General features: G+C 36.4%; 1 protein-coding gene across 2 annotated transcripts in view; it reads right to left on the reverse strand.

The window, feature by feature from the left end:
* Nucleotides 1–22,120, reverse strand: part of LOC126843596 (uncharacterized) — a 227,546-nt gene that overhangs the window by 55,510 nt on the left and 149,916 nt on the right. The gene's annotated exons all lie outside the window — the stretch shown is intronic.

Consider the following 22,120-nt stretch of genomic DNA (forward strand, 5'->3'; position numbering starts at 1 on the left):
CCCCCCCCGCCCGCAGCCGAGTGTGTGAACCTATAGAATCGGAAGGGATTTTTTTTATGTATTTTTTTTTTTACTGAAATGATGTAATTGTACCAGCCCCGGCGGTATTGAATGCGCGACGAAAACATGCATTCAGCAACAGCAGGATGTTATCGTTGCAGATTTAAAATATTATACAAGAGCCTACCGCTAACCCCGCCGCCCGTCCGGACTTGTGTAATGTGTTTATTTTTTTTTATCCGGAAGGCCCACCCACACACGAGAAGCATACGTTCTTATTACATTGTGCAAGCGTTGTACGCGTTTTGCATTCCGCAATGCATTCGTTTAATGGAAAATTACGGATACGAGGGAGGCAGACACACACGCATAGATAGAGAGGACTACTATTTTCCGGCGACGTCACGTATCTCTGGAAAAACTCCCCTTTGTCTCCGCCGAAGCCCGTGCAGCCGTTTTCGTTCAATTTCGATAATGTTTTTTACATATTATTTTGGTATTATTTTTTTGCTTTACTTTGGTCTCGCATGATTCGGTTCGTTTTTGGGATGCCTACAAGAGCGTACTTTTTTTAATATATTATTATATTAAAGCTATATACTTCGGTGTTATTGCAAATGACAAACACTCACGTGCGCGTTAATTCATTTAACAGACAAGCGGGCGCTGGAAAAAATACAGTTTTTATTCGTTTAAATGTTCACTTTAAGACACTCCGAGTTGAGGAGGATTTCGGTTTGCTTACACTTTTAGCAACTACATTGCTGTAGTAGGGAGTGTACCATATTATACCTAATTTTATCTAATCTATGGCTGTGAACTTTTGGATCATATTCTAACTTTTAAGCAAACACAGTTTTCAATAAAAAATTAAAGATACTTTTAAATCGTTTCCTTAACATTTGTACAACTGCAACTGGGCGTTTTGCCGAACGACCGTCGTGTGTCGTCTTCAGGAGAACATGACAGATTTTTTCATGTCGCTGTTGTCATCACGGTCTGCTATAGCGAGAGCGGCCAAGTAATTATTGTGTGTACGCCGATGTATTAATAACAAACCGCGTAACCGTGACCTCGGTCGTGGTGGAGGTAAAAACAACGACCGAGCAATCAATCAAAACGGTCGAGAGTGTGTTCCAGTCAATCATTGAACAGGTTTTATATTTAGAACCGACCGAGGCGTTTGGACACATACACATGCGCTACAACCAAATGTAAAATGAGTATTTGATACCCGAAAACCTACGATCCCTCTATTTTTAAACTAGAGCAGAACCTTTAAGAACTCTCTCGGCCGATGGTTAAACGAATAACAAGTGCAAAACAGTTTAAAAAAACATATCTAACATCAAAACAGAACAATAAGGGGTATTTTCCATCACCGAAGAAAATTTTGTAAGGTTGCTCATTCAAAACAGACATGTAAAACTGAGGGACTTATCGTGGTAAGTTCTATACACATTGGGAATTTCTGCAATGTAAAAAATAAAAAATCGTATGGTTTTTTAGAAAGCGATAATTATTTGTCATCTAAGATAGAATGAACAAGAGGGGAAAATTATGCGTAAGCCCTACAAAATTGATTCTTTATTTTATGAGCATCAAATTAGTTTCAATTCCATAATAGTTTTTTTAATTTTGGAATAATAAACATATACAACTTATACTTTGTTATAAAAAATAATAAAATGAAAAAAACATTTCTGTACTTAGTCTTATTGGCAGCAAGTTGATCGTTGCTTCGCCAGCTCAGAAGACAGATTTTCAATGAAGTAAACGGTAAAAGGCCCGAATAAAGTAAACTTTGTTGAAGCGTTGTTGATAAGATTAGCGTGAGGAAGCCGATCAAAACGCTCGAATAACCTAACCGAGATGTCAGCTCAAGTTGTCATTCGGCAAAATGATTTTTTCTTTATTTCCGAGACGAACGGTAATGGGAATTCAGTTTTGACGCATTTCCATTTCGCTAAGCGAAAAATAATTTAGGTTTAAAAGCAAAGCAATGTCTACTCGACGAACCCCCGAAGAGCGACTTTGTCATAAACCCGACAGGTAAAAAGAACTCTGGGGATTTCATAAAAAAAAAAAAACGTATTACTAACTTGTATTGAAAGCCTAAAAACGTCATGCGTAAAATTATAAACTATTTTCTTACTGTAAGCTAATAAGAAACCTTAATGTTTATTTATTAAGCGAAATCTTACAAAATGACAACTAGTTTTGAATAAATTTAACGTCAATTAACTTAATTGACGTTAAATAAAAACAAAACTTATTTATTTATAACTTATACTGAATCAGGGATAATTAAAATATCGTTAGGAAAATAAAACAATGCCTGCTATACTTGCTAATTGCTTAAATAAAGCGTTGACCGAAAGCTTCTTAATATCAACCAGTACATTTTTCACAAAGAATCATTATCGTTTATGATTAGATTAGTAGGTCGGAAACCCGTTTGAGATGACTATTAACAACTGTTGACTTCAAGTGGTTTTTTTCGGATCCGATTGGAAGGTAGGCGGTGATTTCAAGACCGGCCAGCAAATAGCAGTATGCGCGGACGACTTGTGCCGTCATTATTGGCATATCATATTTTGTCGAATAATAAAAAAATAAGAAGATATTGTTGTAGCGCGCGTAAAGGAGCTGTCGGGTGGATATGAAAATGCATAGCGAGGGGACGGCGTGCCAGGTGGAATTCGCTTTCACCTTATTAAAACGAGGGAGAGACACACACACACATACACTCCAAGACGGAAGGGTGGCCGCGCTTTTCAAGGATACGCCCGTAAAGCGTCGCGTGCGGAGAAGACGACGACGGGGTATCTTTTAATCTAAGTTCTGAAAAAAAAATATCAAAAAAAAAAGAGTATAAACTACACAGGCGGGATCGAACGGCCAGGGGAAAAGAACGGTATCCGCTTAAGGGCGCACTTGGGAGGGACAGTATTTTCGGTACACAAACTTACCGGCCGAGGTGAACACTACAGGAGCGTTTCTCAGATTTGTTTGACCGAATTGACTACCGAGTCTTTGATGTCTACCATAACTGTTCGCCAGCGTCTGTCCTTGCCCGCGTTTAATCCTTAGCGGGGTGTAAAATTAATTATTCAGAGACGAGATTATACATTTTATTATAAACTCCCAAAGAGAGCGCGGCTACCGATTTTGACGAATGGCGCGAGTCACATACAAAGCCGAAGCCGGAAATTCTTGAGTAGGTATTCGGTATTCCACTTGTGTGCGCTCGCTTATTAGTTATTACGACGGTTTCGGATATTAATTAAAGTGAAAACTTTTCCATCAACACAACATTGTTGCAGCAAAGCGACGGGTAGTGTGATTAAGACAGAGCACATACAAGCACACCCGGAGACGGATTGTTCAGCAGCACCAACCCCATTTTGGACAAACCTTTTCCCGGAGATTATTCTGATAAAATGGTTTAGTTAGTAATAGACCTCTAAAGTGTGTATGTTTTATTATTATGTTTTATGTCTAGAAAAAAAAAATGTTTGGGACTCTATTTTAGATAAGGATGGATTAAGATACATGTATAAATAACATGTTATTCTGATAAATCATCTGGTGTAACAATAACACAAAACACTAAGCTGGAAAATGTTTAAAGTTAACTGTACAAGTTTTAGCAGAAAAAAGTTCTGAACACCATTTAGGCCGAATTTGAAAAACACATTAAGCCGTATAAAAGTGAAACGGAAGAAAAAATCAATAATAACAAACGAAATTTTAAAAACTTGATTGAAATAAATAAATTAAAAATTGTTTTGGTTCAATAAATTATAAAAGTCAGAATAAACTGGCTTTTCAAATTAATATTAGGCTCTATAACATTAAAACACTTGAAACGATTTCATTCACTGTGCATAATTTAACGATTTGCTTACATTCACTTCTCTACACCAAAATTCGTGAACAGAATCATACCGTCCGAGCAAACTCCGAGCTCGGTTTATTTGTTTCTCCAAAATCTCTGAATTAATTAAGATACTTAAACGATCCCGTTGACTCGCTTCTTATTTGTTCTATTTAAAGATTACACAGCATTAAAATATGAAATATTATTTACAAACTCATTTACCCGGGACTCGAGGCTCCTAATTAAAACAATTATCATAATTGAATTATTAATCCCACCTGGACGAGATAATGATTTATATTTATTTTCGTTAAAAACTACTATTTTAAAATAGTCTAATGTATTTAACATGTATGGAATGGTATCTAGCTAAGAGTTAACGCTAAATATAAGCTGAGTTTGGTTTTGGACGGTGCAAAGTAAAATTGGAAAACCAAATTCAAAGGTTTTTTTATGCGATACAACCAGCAAACTGCTTGAAAGTCGTTCGAAATATTGAAAATTCAAATTGAACTTTCATTTCAAACGTTATATTGTTGTTTTCAATATGCGCGCGTGGAATTAGGTGTGAAAACTTTTCGGTGCAAATAACACAACGCCTCTCTGGGGATGCTTACGGTTTCAAATTTCACAAAAGCAAAAATAAAATACCTACCTCATTTTGGATCAAACGGGGGCAAAAAAATACTGCATCACAATTCGATCAGTGTTGGAAAGTAACGGCCCCTTCCAGTTAGAATGCTTTTTATTGCAAGAGGTTGCTTTGAGAGTAAATTTTTAGCGTTTGTTAGATAACAAAGTCTGTTTGCATGATACGGCAAGTATTGTGGTTAGTAAGTTATTGTCTATTGAGTAAGTTAGTAGGCGCAGTTTGTGTTGTGACGGCGTTTCGTGTATGCAATATCGGTGCACGTGTGCGTGCCAGTGACATGCGCCTTGGGTCTTAGGTTTAATGTCGTATGAACGTGGGGAGAAAAATGTTATTGTTTCGCCGCCAAGGTTCCCAAGGGTGGAATAAAGCAGTCGCGGGGCTTAGGGGGGTAAAAAGTTAAAAGATCCCCGACATCGCAAGACAAATGCGCGCCGACACCCTCGCATAGGTGTGCAGTGCATGCAGCTGCAGTGGGTAGAGATTGGCAAAATATGGAAAGTACAATACAAAATAAACACATACAGCAGAAAAAAACGCCTTTACCAGTTCACCATTTACCACCTGTACACGTTCTGTGAATGTGTAGTGAGCAAATTATAGCTGCAAGGTTAACAAGGTTATTGCTGAAAATTCACTTCGGCCAAGAGGACTAACTCATCCCGAAAATGAGTCCTTATTTTGTCACTGTCGACAGCGCACAAGCAAAGTTGGTAATCAAAATTATTTTGACTAATATTGTTTTTGAGTTGAGCAAAAGTAAGTATCTAATCGGATGGGCAAATGCTGACTGAAAGATTAATTTGTTAGAGTCAGCCCGATAATAAAAAAATAAAACTGAAACAATAATAGGAAAACTGTAGCTTAAATATGAAAAGTTTTTTACTCAAAAACAATATCTAAACAACATGAAAATCAATTACTTATGGTAGAACGTATGAAAGTTCGTCGAGTGTCTTCCGGTTGAACAGATCCGTTTTCAGTATTAAATCAGGATGGGTAGTACCCTCCTCTGTAACAGTTTGTTGTGTGATGGGAGACACACTTATTGGTGGATCTCGAGAATGTTTGCTACATGTTTTAATAAACCTGTCTACTACACTTTGAAACGGCGTGAAGTATGTAAACTATACGACTCGAGCCAGCTAAAGTTTGGCGATTTCGGCATTGATTTATGAGCTACACATTTCTTCAGTTGAACGTCAAAAGTATCGTCAATGTCAATTGGGGTGGTCTCTGCAAAATAGCTGCGCTTCATTTTCAGGGGGACGTTGTATCTATATGTATATAGTATTCGAAAGTACTCCATTGTATAATCCGGACGATTACAGCGTTCTTAAGGACCGGGTACACTCGTATATTATCATAATAGTCGCCGCGTATGACTACTGCGGGGTATTCCCAGACTCAGCTTCTCCCCTTGGCCCCTTGGACCCTCCCCTGGTCGTGTGACCGCGGCCGCAGAAAGTTTTGCCGAGTCTGTTCCAAAAACCGGCGACGGCTATTGAAAATTCGCCCACGATCCGGCTTTTATGTCCGTTATTTATACTACTGCACTTTAAACGGCTCTCTCGGTAATCATAAACTCTCGGTGCCGGAACAAAACGTTATACGTGTGCTCTTCTCACAAGACCCGCGCCCTCCAGCCCTTTGCAAAGTCACAGAGGAGGTACGGAAGTTGGCCGTTATGATTTTGGGCGCCAAACATTATTATTATTATTATAAGACCGCGCCTCCCCCGTCGGGTTCCTATCTAGTGTTTACCCGGCATCGCATCTTGGTCGCACGGACAAAGTTTTAATCCGGAAAAAGTCGATCGGCAAATTGTATACCATAAAAGAAATTATAAAAGTTTTACGACGGAGGAGAGGGAGTTTAATCGAAACGAACACTCTTGGCGGTCTGACCCGGGACATCGCATAATTAAATACGTTTAGGTCATATTTTTGAATCTAAGAAAAAAAAATAACCGAGGAAAATGTTATTTTATCAATAAAAAACTTTGACAAAAAAAAAGTCCTAAATTATCCAAAAGGTATACATTGGTGAAAAAAAATGTATTATTTATTGTTATATTGTTACACGTGGTATGGTTGTCCCGTGACCGCGGTAACCCACGTGCGGTTGGTTGTGATTGCGGCGTATAAAAGGTTAAGGCAGCGGGTATAAAGTTATTAATAGACAATAACTCGAGGAATTACAACCATTAAACGATACCCGTATTAGCCGTATATAAATTATGCAAAAGCGGTTTTAGCATTTAAACCCAACGTCGTTAGGAAGGAAGGACGGCATACCCTTTATTTATTAAGGAGTTGGGTAGAGGCAATTTTTTTGCAACATTTTAATTTAAACGTTACCTAAGACGTGTAGTTGTTACCTATTATAGTTCAGTAATTAGCAATGTTTTTTCGGTTGTTAATTTACCACTTTTGAATGATTATGAAAAACTCATCAACGAGGCCACCTCGGATGTTCTATCTCTATACGGAACCAAGTCGGTGCCAAAATTTTGCTGGCAACAACTCGGTCATCAAAAACCGGATAACACCAACAGAGATAGGTGCGCTGGTTGGTACATAATATTATTATATCTTGTAATTATTATTATCATGCTATAGTGTGTGTGTGTGTGCATCGTTTCAAACGAATGAAAGTGAAAACCTCGAGGGTGTAATTGCCGAAGAAAATGTACATAACCGTGGACGAGGGTAGGTGGTCATTTTCTCCGGCCCACCTGTTATGTATGGGTTTCATTCCCCGGTGCAGCTCGCCTAACCGGCGTGCCATCGTCGCTAATTAATAGCCGCCAAACGTGTGTGTGCAGTAGTATTATAACCGTGCAAAGGGTTCCGTTGGTAGTTTTTTTTATTCCTTTATTACTTTGAGACACGAGCACACAAACAACAACGGACCGCCCCCGGGACGGTAGTGGTGACGGTGAAATTAATAACGAAAAAAAAAATAATGTAAAAGAGGCGCAAGTTTCCTGCATATTTCGCTGTCGGTCCAGGGATAGGGCGGGTTGTGCGATATCATTATTATTGTTATCTGCAGGGGGCTTTGTTTGAAAATAGATAATGGCGCAGACGGTCCAGTCGGGGTAGGCGGAGGCGTGTAACAAAAGAAGAAGAACATATATTATTATCAGCACACAAAAGACGGGCGATGAAAGGCAAGTTTTTTTCTCCAGTTAAAAAAAAAATGTATACAATATTAAAAGTTGAGTAAATCATCTCGAACTCTGTGAACATTCAGCGCCAGAAGAATCGGTAAAAAAAAAAAAATTTGATTTGATGATAACAAACTGGCGTTCTATTGTCTCATTTTATGTCTACCGGTTGAATCAGTTTTGCAATAACGGATTTATGAATACTAGCCACACCTACTTGCACTGATTTTAATAGTCAACACTACGGCCCCAGATTAGATAACACCAAACCGTGCACTCTATATTGAAATCAGTGTAAGAGTAACCAAAAGTAGGCAAAAATATTCTTTATATCCGGTTAGGCCGTCAGAGCAAAGTTTAATGTGCGCACGCGTTAACTTTGATATCGATGGTTTTTATCCCCGGCCGTTATTTTTAATTAAAAAATAAATATACTTATTTATTGTCAACGAGCTTTTCCGATTAAAACCTTTTAGGACAGTAAAATATAAATCCTGTGTTTTTAACAATATGATGTTGTAACAGTTGGCAGACCGTTTGAGACCAAAAACCGCTATTATTATTTTTCTGTCCGACTCGCCCAACCGATGCGTTAGGACAAACCAGAAATTGGATTTTAAAGCATAATAAATAATATAATACAAAAGCACTTAAATTACATGGTCAAAAATATTAGATTGCAAATCGTAAACATTCTTTAACAATACTGGATTATTAATAGAAATAACTACAAAAAAATAATTGGCAAATTAGTTTAAAATACTATGTAACATAAAGCAATTAGCAACAAAACGATTAGAAAAATTATCATTCTTTACAAAAGGTCAAATTGCCATATTGATGAGCTACTTTTGGTTAAATAAATAAATACTCATCAAAGATTCTTCAACCGAGATAATGATGCACTTGGAGTCTGAGACGATAAACAATAAACATACATATTTCGGTTGTTGTCATAGTCCAAACACACAAAAACCATTTTTCTTCGATGATAGTACTGATCTATAGATGACACCCATTTAATATGCTACCGATGACAGTGCAAAATGAATATTAAAAAAATATATATATACTGATTTAAAAGATATTCAGTAAGACACTATGATTTTTTTATTTCTACATTACATATTATTGTCTTATTTTGCATTTGTCAATACAGTTCAGACCATTCGACCAGACCGTGTATTTTCAACACTTTCTACTGCACTGTGTTTTTAAAAAGATGTTCCCCCAAACATTTTATACCGTTATAGCTGTTATTTTTAAAATGTATTATATATTTTCACACTTATAAAAGTATATTCTTTTTTAATGGACTTTTATTATTCTTTTCCCCTTTGGCCTTTGCTCTGCGCATGTTTTATGCATACCGGCCAAAGAACAGACAGACGGAGAGCTGGTCGTTTTAACATATATTATAAGATTTAAAAAAATATAAATAAATAATGCCCAAACCGCCGGGTGCAACAGCCACATACCTACATGTATTTGATTTTCTATGACCATACATAGTCTATCGCTTCGGCCGGGGTAGAATAAGGGCCCGGGTTAGGTTTTGTATGTATTATATTCTACGTATGAATTATTTATAAGTACAGTTTTCCACCACCGTGTTAAAAACAATCGAATGGTCGTTGGATTTCCGCCCGTTTGACGTACGGCCCGCACTCAGACCGGACAGTGAAAAACTCTTGTGGAAATCCGGCGGTGGTCGACCGTCCGCCAAAGGGCTTTTAAACCGAACGACCGCGGCCGTTTAAACGGTGTGTAAACCTTCGAGGTGAAAAACTGTGTGTACATGTGTATATATAGGTATATAATTCATTATTAATCTCCCGTGTAAGGGATAGCGTGACCGAGTTAATGTACATATCGGCGGGCAGCCCCCCGACGAGAGTTTAAGTAATTGAAGGGCCGGTGATAAACGACAGCGGTGTCGGAGGCGACCAAGTCCTGCTTACAAAAGGTCGTCGTACACAATATATTATATTTTGTACACGCCTAAATAGATCTTTCCCGGAGATCTTAACAATAGAAAAACATAATAATTTTAAATAAAAAATAAGTTTGAACACGTCAAACATACTTTACAAAGTTATTTCGTAGAAGGAAAAAATAATGTTTTTGCTTATGAGACTTATTCTCTTAACTTTACTTAATAGGCTCCACTTAAAAGCCTCCCCCCTCCTAGTCGGTAGTGTGAATACAGGGTTTATAGAAAAATGTCTATATTTTGGTTGTAATAATTTTTCGATGGATAGAATCATTTTTTTTTTTTTTTTTATATTTCAATGTACTTTTAAACGTTATAGTGGAATGAGTTCACGAAAATTGAAAAAAATTCTTAAGCACACGAAGTTTTCCTATGTTTTTCTGAGTTTTCCTCAATTTTCCAAATTTATTCTGATTATGATGATTTTTAAACCAATTAAATAAAAGCCCACCCGACTTAATCTGACTGCATTCTAGTTTACAGCATAAAAAATTACCTACATTTACTTGAAATAGTTTTATGATAATGGCACAAAAGTTAAAAAAAATTACTAAATAATATAAAATATATTCATGTACAATCGTTTTCAAAATACATTGTATTTTTAATATTTGCCACTTAACGTGGAAAAAGCATAATAAAATTATTTACATTTCTGAATAATAGCTCTATATATGCTGTATAGGGCGTTTATATTTTTTCAGTCGACCGCTAATCGGCTAAAAAAACACAATATCAATAACGCGTTTCAGCTGATATTTATTGTTTTAGACTATATTATTATAAACATTGTTTATGCGATAACACTAGTGTTGTTGACTGTTGTTTTAAACGCCACAGCTCGACGGGGTTAGGTTTATTTTGTTTTCAATAATAATTTATGTACACTCAATAATGAAAATAATAATATGTACTTTTTAATCCGCTTACAGGTTAAACGATTAAACCCGTGCCAAAGATTAATTATTGCCAACGTTGACCAGCCGAGTATAATTATTATTTAAAAAAAAAAAAAGTTACACACTGTTTTCGACATGTTGCCCTTAAACGTTTGGAAAATAATATATTATCATAACGATAATAATAATAATTTATCTTCCTGTGTACACTATATTATGGAACAAGGTTTGTCCGTTAATCATTATTAACAAAAAAAAAAAATTACTAAAAAACGAAGAAAATATCAATTTTTGCGACTGCTTTAATAAAGATTTCACTTTTATTTTGATTTTTTTTACTGAAATATTATACTTAATAGTTTGCGAAAAGATCATTTATCTTTTCAGTTAATTGTATTCTCGACCCGACAGCGTTAATTATTCAAACGATTAATCGGGTAACCGAGTTAAAATTTCAAAAAACAAATCTAAATAAATAATTAACTTATACTTGCGTTGTTGCCCGGTTGATACTCTCGGTATCTTTAACCCGCGACCCCTTTACTTTCGAAACATTATACATAACATTGTACTGTATATAGCTCTTAACCCAAAACTTCTTTAATACATTTATTATTACCTTGGAATCGACTTTATACTTATATACTCGTCGTTGTTCATCCGAGTGCGTTATCCGGCCGGCAAGTTAGTTAGCGCCAATTCTAAAGTAAAGCAGTGAGGAGAATCGCATAAATTTCGAATTTACCGTCCGGCCCTCGGCTAAAAAAAAACTTTCGGTTTGTTTGAGCGTTAATAATGCACGGCTAACGCTTGAAAAGAAGATAATATTTCTTATTCTTGGCATTTATATACAAATATATTATTGTGTTGTGCCCCGTTGATTTTCAAAGGTGTGCCCTTCTCTCTCGCATTGCCTAACCTAACTTGGCGTCTTAGCGGCTCATCGGTAGAACATACAGCATATATTATGAAACCTTGGTGGAGTCTTAGAGTAAAACATTTTGCGAGATAAATGCCATATAACTGTCAAATCGTTCGACCATATTGTCAAAAGTCACATTAGATGAAACTCAAACCAATACAACCTTAGGTACTATAGTGAAGTAAGCATAGAAGGATTAAAACCGATATGGCAACGCAATGACCAAAAACGTCTTCACTGTTCAGCGGGTGGTTAAATATAACATGATAAATAAGCTCCTCTTCTCCCTATAGTCTGAAATATAATTGTTTTTTTTTCTTCAAGATAATGTTATTTTCTCACTAAACAGACTGACTTTAGTCCTACAGTTAAAACATACCATAATAGAAAAAAGACAACCAGAGATTGCCTGCAACGGTTGGGCGCAATAACGAGCAAATCTTGTTGTTCTCGCAGAATGTGTACAATAGGTTTAAAGTAAATATTATGAAAATGTTGAACAGGAGACGTTAAACGCAGTATTAAAGTCAATAAAAAACACAGCCGGAGCAGCTTAAGACGCATTGTGCAAAGTAAACGAACCGTTAAAAAAATTATAAACAAATGCAGTTTAGGTTTTCCCGGCAGTGCGTAGCGCAAGACACTTATATTTGATACACTATATATTATTATAAGTATAAATGTATATACATTGAAGATATTAAAATTTAAACAGTGCAATAAATTTCAAAACAGAAACGCTTTACACACCAAAGGAGTCGGAAATATAATTTATATTATTACAGTTCGGTTAAACGGCTCGAAGGTATATCATTATACATATTATACACCATAAACATGATTTGCAAACGCTATTATTATTTGTTTGCAACTATCTCACTTGCAAAATACCGCTTTTGTGTTTTCTATAATTTCCCGGTGGGGAATAATTTGAAATGCGGTATTTAAACTTATGTATAGAATAAGAGACAAAGTCACTCATAGCTTGTCTCTTGCTCAATATAATTGCATCTGAAAGCAATGGAAATTTATATTTAAAGATTTTTCTTGTCGAAACTAAACGCAAGTATCAGCTATGTAAATGAGTTGTTTGAGGGGAAACAACTAAAAAAAACTTAATCTAATGTATACAACGGTGGAAGTGATTAAACTGGATGATCTAATCCGTCGCAGTTGCACAGTTTACATTATTATAATATCCTAGTCACGATTACATTATTCTCGGAGTAATTTAATTTCAAAAGGATTATAAAGACGGTTCCGTTTCTCTTAAAGTCTTATCTTCAACGGTGTGTTTTGTCAAGAGTTTTTTTCCAACAGAAATACACGGCGTTTATTATTCTAATATAAATTATGTACGTCCTTATCTTTAACGTGAACGTATTATTATTACCGTTGTTGTGAAGCCGCGTAATCGTGCAACACAACACAGTGTGCACACAACGACTTAAGTCACAAATATACACAAAAGTAAGTACACACAAGGAAATATGCGTCAACACGCTTCCGATTTTTTTCTCTCTAAAAAAAAAAAATATAACACCACATAAACAGTAACGCAATACGTTTTGGGCCAAACAAAATTCTTATGTTATTATTTTTTAACATTTTGTTTTTCAGTCATAATGCAAAAATACTTTCCAGTTTTTTTGGTAATATTAAAGTACCGTATAAAAAATTCCGCAAGCTTTTATATTGAAACAAAAGACAAATTAAAACTATTATAAAAAGCCTCGCCTTTTATTAAAAACAATATATATATATATGTATATTTTTTTCATCGAACTTCAAATAAACCCTAAATACCGAAGGGTATATTTTAATTTTGAACACAAAGCTTGTTTTTAATAACTGAATATCAAAAAACCGCCGAGGCTTTCTGTGGCCAATTAATTATTTTTACAAATTATTTAATTGGCATAATTTGTAGGTTATTGACCGTTTGCGCACAACTTCAACGTCAGTTTTAATTTTGTACAACATAAAACGCCGAAGACTTACAAAGTAAATTATACAATACTTATTATGAAATTACTGTTGGAACGGGTTTCTTAAAAAAAATCAATGGAAAGAAGTACGTTTCACGAGGGACATTCAAAAGAGTTCATTAAGGGAATTGAAAGCGGTTTGTGCTTTTGGACGTTTTGGACTAAGGAGCCTAACAAAATGTTGAATTCTTTGGCTAATTTATAAAGTAATGCTGAAAACGGATTTTAAAATTTTTGCTTTTTTGATTTACGAAAAATTCGTTGAAGCCGTTTCAATATTGAAATATTTTTTGAACTGCAAAACAACTGAATTCGTTAAATGATACTCATATTATTATACAGACCAGCTACCGGTAATTAGTTCAACGGACAAAACAAAACAACATGGTTGTATCAAAATGCATGGAAAGGTCGAGAGTTAACAGCTGTAAGTGGGTATTTCCGATGGATTTTCCTAGATTTTACTAAGAATTTACTAATTCGTTTTATAATCAACACTCGAGTCCACTTGGAATCGACCGAATAAGAGACACTTCGACCTCGCCGGTACAAGCACCGTCTGCGGTGGATAGCAAATATTTCACAGTAGTTTCTTTTGTTTTCTTTTCAAAATGAATCTCATCTCGGACACTACGTTACGCGGTTACCGGGACAAGACACGCTATATAATGTACTGTGCAGTGTAACAATATCCGTGTACAAGTGCGGTCTATGCCGGCTTAGGTGTGTGTGGTGTAAATTGTAATAACCGGAGAGCCGATGTAAGTGTAAAAAACGACCGCTTGTTTCCTCCGGGGAAGACGGCGACAGACGTGAGAGCATTAGGGTGAGAGAGAGAAAGAGAGATAGGTAGAGAGACAAGACCAAATAAAAAAAACAAACACAGCCTGGGCTCAGATCGTATACTGTGTAGTGTGTACGCAACAAGTACAACGCAACCGTGTACAGGGCACGACACGGATGTGCAAAATCAATTTCTTCCTAGACCGTTTCCCACGAAGATGATTGTGTGTGTATTTGCCAATAAAATACATAAAAGGACAGCGTGACACCGTCGACAAGTGCAATAACGACGAAATGGACAAATACCGAGATTCATATACACCATTTACTGTGCCGGTGGTACTACCTTTGTTCGAGGCATGTTCTACCATCAGTACAGTTTTTTTTGTTTTTATTTTTTTACGAAATAAATCTCATCTACTTAATTTTTCGTCGACGGACCGTTTTCGTATATGAAAATAAAAAATTACCGACTTGGATTTGGTAAATGGTCCGCCATTTAAATAGGTTTTATTCAAAGTTTTCGGCAACGCGAAGCCGTGCAAACGAAAGAGAGAGTAATTCAAAAGTGTCGAGTGGTAAGTCTTTTAAAGTTAAAAAATAACGAGAGATTTTTCAACCGAGGCTCGTGCGGCAAACAAAAGTAAATTGTTTGAACCGCAATGATTACTTCCACTCGATTTGATTACTGAAATCTCCAAAAAAAAAAGAAGACTTTAAAACGCCAAAACGCCTTTTACTTTAACTAAGCGGATTTTTGATTTGCTAGCTGACATTTCCAAAAACGTGATTGAGAGTTGAATATGATTTTTAATTGGCTACAACGACACTTAGTTTTTAAATTTGAGTACCCAAAATACGAGGGGGGCTCCCTCTATCTTACAAGCCCTGATTAGATTAAATTTTTAACAGTGTTCGGTGTAAACGGTTGTCGGATAAAACCTTAAGCGTTTCACAAGCATAATAAATATCACTTCGCGGCAACTGGTTAATCAAACGTCAGATGTGCATTGTGTACTACTGACGGATAACAGTATCACCGGTTGACATTCCTCGCGTGTCTATGTGATTTCCTAAGATAACAATATTACAATGAATGCATCTGTCGGACAATTAGATAACTTTAAAATGGGTTAGGTTCGACTGCGGTGGCGGTTGGAGCTTTGTATAATAGGTACAATCGGAGGTCAAAGGCCGTGACAAGCGCTGGCTGAGAAAAGACTAATGATTGTCTGAGCGTCAACGGCAGCGGATAAAAAAACCTTGAGCTGATGACGGACTACAATGTACATAGAAAAAAGAAACCGGAGGTGCCGAGAAATTAAACGCCTATTGATGATGTCTACCATATAGACACACAGTAATAGTATGCGGTAATGGCCTGGCGTGGCAGTAGCAGCAGAGGGAAGGTCACGGAGAAAAGCGCGTTGGGACAAAAAAAATAAAAGGCGTTTCGAATGAAATCAAGACACGAGAACAAAAATCAAATAAAATGTACTCCCGGTTATCGTCGCAGGGTTCAAAGCGGTCTATAAAACAAAATAATCCGTTTAAACAACGACAGAGAAATAAAACCGCGCCGGCGAATCTGTTTTATTGTTCACTAGACAGACAGTGATAATTTACAACGGTCTTAAATACAGTTTATATATTATAATAATATACAAGAGCATTCCGACATTGCACGTGGCCCGATTGGCTTCCTTTGCAGAGAGCGCAGATTTACATAAGTCCATCGACGGTTTTACCAAGACGGGTGTGCGTCGAAAAGAACTTTGACCAGAGCCGACAGGTACACTATTAAGATAATTATTGTTATTTGTGTTTCGCCAATGAAAACCTTTTTTTCCTAAACCCAAGTACGATTTCCAAAGTTCTCGTTGTGATTGACAAACGTGATGTTTAAAAATGACTCTAACATAATGCTTTCCTTTCGGCCCGCCTGTGTGTGTGTGCATCACGTCACATCCGAAGCAACAGCCCGGAAACAAGGATCAAAGATCACGAACACGCCCTCACGAACCCCATTAGACCTGACAGCAAACTATATTTTGGTTGTCGGTAAAAAAAAAATCAAATTCCTTTTACCGCACAAAGCGATGCGTTAAGATGACCGTAGGACACACTTATAGTGACGCTGTCGAATAATAGAACAGAAAAAAAGTGTTGATGTGCAGTTAGGCAAAGTCAATTGAATGCAGTAATAAATTTAAATAATTTGAATAGTACAATATCATTGTCAATCTTATGTTATTCGTTGTCTATTCCTTTAACTAGGAACTATGATGAAAACATAGTTTTCTTTTAGTGTCCATAAAAAAATATCTAAGATGGCTGTGACTTTAAAATTGGTTGGAAAATTAAAAAAAATTGCCAACCCCTGTGCAGGGGGTTGCAAGTTTTTTAGCAGTATGTTTAGGACCTTTCATTTGGAAAAAATTGCTAGGAGTCAGAATTCATAATATGTATCTATAACTTACTAGACGTAGAAAAAATTCGGGAATACTTTTTTTAATTGCCGGAAAAATGTTTTACGCCAGATGTTAATCTTAAAAAAAAAAATTATCAAATAATGCCAATATTTTTACAGATACTATTTAGAGTGGTCCCAGTAATTTTTGGTTGCTCAAGTACCAGTTTTAGGTTTTAATTACATTTTTCAAAAGTGAATTTATCACATTCAGTCAGCTCGGTCAACTAAATTCCCAACCCCAATTGTAATGGCTTTTTCTTTTGTGAATATCCGTCGATAGCCTTACTTAAGATTAGGTTACTATTTGTTTAATTGACTATTAAAGGCAGTAGTTAAAAACATATCTATGCGCACAAATCGTATGTAAATAGTATATCCGATTCGATAACATTTTCAAGTTTTGACAATTCGCTATGCCCTTCGAATTTTCAACGTAAAAAGTAACATTAAGATGTGCACAAAAGAAAAAATGTGAAATTCAAACATTGACAATTTTATTTACATATTGTTTTTGTCGTTAGATCGACGTATTTTTCTGCTTGAATTTATGAATATTTATCGATGGAAAAAAAAATGTACTAAGCCATTCAAATGTGTGCACGAGTGCCGAAATTGTATGATTTTCGAAAACATTTTCAATTTATTATAACCGTTGAATTTTCTGTTATCTATAAAATTGCACATGGAAAATCCCGAAATTTCGACAACCCACCGGGAGAAATGCTGAAAGTTTTAAAAATTTTATTTGGCGCAAATTTAAGATATTAGAACTGAAAATTAGCCTAAAGGCAGGTCTAACAACCATCATATAACACGTGTAGAAAAAAAATATCCACACCTACGCTTTATCGATGTAACTTAAAAGTAGGACAACGAATGATACGAATTTTGGTTGTACCTATATATTTTTAAATCATATATCCATTCATAGTAATTTGATAAATTATGGATAATTAGGGACACGTGTATAGGCATATATTTCAATCAAAATAACGCAAAGATTTCTAGTAATTTCAACCTAAAAAATACACTTAGTTAACTCAATGTAAATGGTCACTAAGTAAAAAAAAAAAAAAAAGAAATGTTTCAACATAAGCTTTAAAATACGTGATATAATAATACATCTAGTATCTGTTTTCAGATTAGCGACCTTATTGCCATTTGTTCGCAAGTTTATATATTCTTATAGAGTGGATGACAGTAAAAAAAAAACCTGTAAGGTAAGTAAAAAAAAAAACATTTACTATTCATCTAGAAGTTTTTTTTTTGATAAAACTCTTGTGCATAAAAACTCATCAATTATCAATTAAGAAATTATAATGCGACTACTAAAACTAAGTGTTGGATTAACTAATTTGTGTTAGTTCGACTTTGACACCTTTTCAGCAAACCATTGCGTTTTGTTTTTTTTGTTTTTTAGCACACCGACTCGAATAATATACTTTGGTGAAGACCGTGGGGAAAAAATTAAAAATATAAACTGATATATGACTAGACTAAGACCATAGAATTTACTAGGTAGCTATCGGGTCATAAGACATATATAGATCATAAGACAGATGTGGTACACGAGACGGGGGTTAAGTAAACATTGTATAGTGTGACAAATGCGCCGAGATTAAAAAAAAAGCCATAGTATATTGTTATAATATATGGTAAACAATTCCAATTTTTTGTTTTTTTGGTTTAGCCGTGTACGCTTTGGAGTGGCAAATCGACTACTTTTGCCGATATCTAAGTGCGGCCATGTATTTTTTCGCCAACAGAATGCGATTTAAACGTTCCGTTTGGTCGGTGGCGCGTTAAATCGGTCCCGAATTGACAAAAAGCTGTGGCGGCGAAGCGCTATTGAGGAAGAAAGCTCTTTTTTTAATGGCCACTAGATTTATCCATTTCCCGAGTAAGAGGGAATAAAAATGAGAAAAACAACAGAGACGCCGTGGCGAGATAGGGGAGTGTGCAATACAAAAAAAAAAGAAGCTTTTCTATTGCAGAGCAAAGAAAAAAAATATATATATATTTAATATCAGTTGGTCAGTTTCTGGTCGTAGGCCGGACTGTCCGTTCCAGCCTCGCCGCTATCGGACGCGTTCATCTAATTTAACGTTTCTATTTTCTCGTTTATTCCGTACGACTTGTTTTTAAACGATTTTCTGAGACGTTAAACTCCTCACGTTAGGCCGACCGTGTACGTTCATAGCATGTAAACAACATGGTCTCGCAAACGACTTTTGGAAAACTAATACGGAACCGGCGACTCTTCTCCAAATGGCCCAGATCATTTCTGACCAGAAGACACCTTAGACCAAACCTATCTATCATCAAGTGTCTCGCAAAACTGAATCCAGAATTTCGATATTTCTTCTGAAGTTATCGCCTAACAAAATGATTAAAAAAAAAAATTATATAGTCATATTATCTTTGAAGTATTTATAACTCATCAAACATACTATAAAAAACCTACGTTTTCTTACAATTATCAAGAAGGTTATATAAGACCATTTGACCTGTTTGACAAAACATTTTGTGAATCTGTTTATGAATCCTCTAAGATATTGATAACAAAATTAAATCTTTTAAAACCATCGAGACGTTTTTTTTTTTATTAAATCTATAACATTTTTTATACGTCTTATATTGGCTCGGACGAAGTGTAGTTTTTTTGGGCCTAAACTTGGTCTCCATTCTGCCGCTGTTTCTAGCACAAGCGTTTGGGCGATATTGGCCACGGATAAAGTGGTCATTTTTCTTTCGGTCGCTAACGGCCGCTAACAATATATTTATCGTTTTCTAAAAAAAGAAAAAACTCCCCTGCAAACTATTTTCCTCCCTGCTTTTTTTTTTTGTTTGTTATAAATTGGATTGGCCGCGTTAGAACGGTGTACTCGCATACAAACAACAAATACATTCCTATATATATGTATTGTCACCCCTCCCATTACCGAGAGGTTTTCGCCCGAAAGTCCTAAGAGAAAAAGGAGAAAGTGAAGGTGGAGTAGGGGGAAATATAAGAAGAAGTAATTTATATTAAAGACGAAGGGATTCGGGCGACTTACGATTGTATTTCCTATAGTTACGGCCTTTATTTTCCTCGGCCGTGATATAGAGAACTCGGCGGCCGCCTTTGATGATTGATGCTTTCCCGGGAAAATCCTTCTCCACGGCGGCCGGATGTTGTTCAAAGGAATTCCGCGGGGTTACAATCCAAGTATACAAACATACATACACACGGGTAGGTAAGACGGCCCTCATAGAAGGGAACCACCGACGGTATTTACCGGCTTATACCGCACGCGGTTCGTTGGCTTCCTGTTCGGGCGCGATAAATTTCCAGATAGAGAGAGAGAGAGTGTGTGTGTGTGTGTGCTGTGGCTAGACTCTTAAAAACGGGATTGCTTTTGAAAACGTAAATCAAAATTCAACTATACACTCGGGCGAGGGCGAATAAAGCTTAGGTACGCGTCCGCCGAGGGAGAATAGCGGTTTTTATTTCTTCCGAAATTAAGTTTACACGTGAACGGGCCAGGATCACCGTTCTATAACGTCCAAAAGATTAGATTTATTAACATAAAGAAAACATACGAAAAGAGCAGAAATGATATTTCATAGAGTACAGGCATGACGGCTGGAAGTCAAAAGTCACAAACCGTCCACTTCGTCAAACTTACTGATACGTCCGGGACTGAACGAGAGAAAGTAAGCAAGTGGGTTCTTATATTGCTGCCGTTGTACGAACCAAGCACAAGAGTGTAAAACAGCCGCCGACAAGTATTGTGTCGTTAAAATATTTATAAGCTATTTTTCCGGACGAACAAGTCGCGCTCCATGAATTTTTATCAAACGATTATCCGGCGGGTCCGATACGCAGCAATAGGGTGGTGGTACACACGACCGATACCCTTTGTGAGCCGAACACTTTGCTTCCCCAAAGTATTATACACACCTGTATATAATGTAATCCCGGACGCGTTTTGCATAACGTAATTATAGCCATAAATCGACAGCGGCCCAGAGAGGGGACGCGGCCAGGAGAGCATTCAAATACAGTATAAATCCGTAGTCCTTTAATCGAAAACCGGCAAGGTTAATTTCGGACTGGAATAATATACCGACCGGATTCGCGACACACATGCAAGTCGAAACTTTGGCTCGTGTTACAGTTGTGAGCATTTACTTAGCTAGACCAAACGCTCGTGTGGGTATTTTTTTGTTTTGGCAATTGAGTTGACCAACGGCCGTAAAGTCCAATTAAAACTACAACTTCAAACGAAACTTGAACCGCACGCATTAAGACTTTGCGCCGTCGTTGTTGTTAATCTCTTCGGGTTACACAGAAACGGCTTATCGTATAAATTCTACCAAGATCCGTCCAAGAGATTTCATATCTTCTTCCGTTATAGTCGTACATGACTAATCCACCCAACAATATGACCGTTTAAGCAAAAACTAATTATGTCCAGAAATTTTGTTGGCAACACCATAGCTGTTATTAATAGTATGCTATTATGCTCCTTAAATAAATTGATCTTAATATGCAATCTTATCTTGATGCAAACTATTTCTTTTGCGATTACGAATCATATTATCCTGTTTAAACTGACTTGCTTTTAACGACGAGGATAAATAGTAAAAATCTCCATCGAACATGTATGGTATTTTTGTTTTTAATTAGAAGCTTTCTGTCTCGAAAAAGAATGCATTTACACGGTTTTGTTTGCAAAGTCAATATCTGCGATTAGTTAATTCCGTCGACGAGATGTTCGTCAACTGTATATAATAACGCTATGCACATTATTATACATGTTCAGCAAACAAGGGATTTCCGGTCATTGTTGCGTCGTTATCCTTTTCGGTGTTGAGCTTTTGACGCTGTGCAGGGCGGTACTACCTTTATTGTTTCGGACAAACCGAACGGAGCACTTTTCAAAATTAAAAGAGGGGGCGGCACGTCAAACATACGAACATGAGGCATCGTATAAAAATAATCCTAAAGCTCTTTGTTGTCTTTGTACCTATATCGGTTACAAGCCGATGACGCGCTTACAAATTAATTACATTTTCTTCTTACCGAAAAAAACCGTAAAAAAAATTCAAACCCTACACTACCCAAAACCGTCCGGCGAGACAACTCGATTACAAGTTAAGATAAAGTATTGGTTTCGACTATGATAGGAAAAACTATTGTCGTGAGTTATGCGCGCCAAACGTTGTGCGATTTGGCAAAGTAAGCGAATTCTGAGTTGTCCAAAATATGTTTTATGCGCTGAGAGAAGAAAGAAAAAGAATTGACCCGCCGGCCCATATTTTATTATTATTATTATATGCTATACCACACGAATTCTATGTATAAATCATGCG

The sequence above is a fragment of the Adelges cooleyi genome, unplaced genomic scaffold (assembly GCF_023614345.1).
Source record: "Adelges cooleyi isolate 19-005CV unplaced genomic scaffold, UGA_ACOO_1.1 ACOO_flye_CR_arks_rails_tigmint_CR_PRNA_574, whole genome shotgun sequence".
Taxonomy (NCBI): Eukaryota; Metazoa; Arthropoda; class Insecta; order Hemiptera; family Adelgidae; genus Adelges; species Adelges cooleyi.